Source organism: Benincasa hispida, chromosome 12 (assembly GCF_009727055.1).
Source record: "Benincasa hispida cultivar B227 chromosome 12, ASM972705v1, whole genome shotgun sequence".
NCBI classification, from domain to species: Eukaryota; Viridiplantae; Streptophyta; class Magnoliopsida; order Cucurbitales; family Cucurbitaceae; genus Benincasa; species Benincasa hispida.
This window is the reverse complement of record NC_052360.1, coordinates 47723897-47725498: the sequence shown is the minus strand read 5'-3', so window position 1 is coordinate 47725498 and position 1602 is coordinate 47723897.

Below are 1602 nucleotides of genomic sequence, written 5' to 3'. Positions count from 1 at the left end.
CCAAAATTTAATTATTTGTAATTTTTCATTAATTTGATAAATGACGGACAAATTATGATTGACCCAAAATTTCTCATTCAACAACTACAAAGATTAATTTATGTTTCATTTTTTTTAAAATATTATAGACAAGTTAAAATTTATTAAAGAAATGAAAATCTTATTTATTAAGGTAGATAATCACCAAGATTGTAAATAAAAGTTACATCCCCGAGTCGAACGAAGGACCAGGTGGGGGATTGCAACTTCGAACTGAAGACCCAACCAACTGGCCAAAGACCTATTATATTAGATAACATCACTAAAATCGCCCTAGTCAAGAATTGAACTTGATCTTCAAACTGCTATATTTTCATAATAATTTTCTCAAAGTACAATATTAAAATAAAATATCCTACATAAAATTTAAAAGTAATGAAATAGATGAAAGACAAAAACTCATTCACGTTAGAATAATGGATTTTTTTTTAAATAATCACATCTTAAATCTATTTATATCTCTTACCATCACTAATTTGATGTGATTTCATTTAAAATAAAATCAATTATGATTTGAAGTCTATACTAAATTCAGACTCTAATTTTCGATTAAGTATCTCCCTATTTTTAGGTATAAGTAACTTAAAAATTGAGAAAGTAACCGATACCCAAGGGATTGACTTTTTTATTTATTTATTTATTATTATTATTATTAAGAAAATAACAAAAAAAAAATTACAAAATAATATCAAATATTGAAAACTAATTAAAAAATTAAAGGACATGAAATATTTGCATGTAAAATAATTATAAATTATTTGTTATAAAAATGAAGAGGATATTAAAAATGAAAAATCATAGCATTAAACTAATGTAGGATAGTAAGAATAGAAAAATCATAACATTAAACATAATACAACATAATGTAAAAGAAAATGAGAAAAAGTCTACAAGTAGATAGAGTTGGTGAGAAAATGAGAAGAATATTAGATAACTCACGTTACTTCGAGTTGAGTGAGCAATAAAAAAGATTTTAATAAAGATATGTACTATTGAAAATAAATAATTTTTTTATGATAAAAGTGAAAAAAACTTCCCTTGAAATCATTGAAATCATTGAAATATCAATAGAAATTTCAAAAATTTGAAGAAATTTTTAGAAATGGAGAAAAATAAAAAGTAAACTCTACCGAAATTTCGAGCTTATCGAAATTTTGAAATTTTGATCTCGATCAAAATTTTCCACTATGGTTATAAATAATTTAATCTTTATAATTACTATAAAATTACTCTGCATATTCATAAAACTATAAAATACATACTTGATTTTGAAAAAATATAGGTATATTATTAAATGTTAAATAAAATAAATATTTGAATAATTTAAGGAAAATGTATTTGTTTACGCCATCCAGGAGTTCTATCGATATTTTTTTTAAAAGAAAATTGTAATTTTTCTTTATTTTAAAAAAATCATGATAATTATCTCTTATTAATTTTTATTTTGATTTCGATATTTGATAATTTTCCTAAGTTCAAACTTTGATTTAAACTAAGTTTTTTTTTGATAATTCTTTTTTGTTTCTTCTTTTAATTTTTTTATTGGATGATTTGATTACCCTC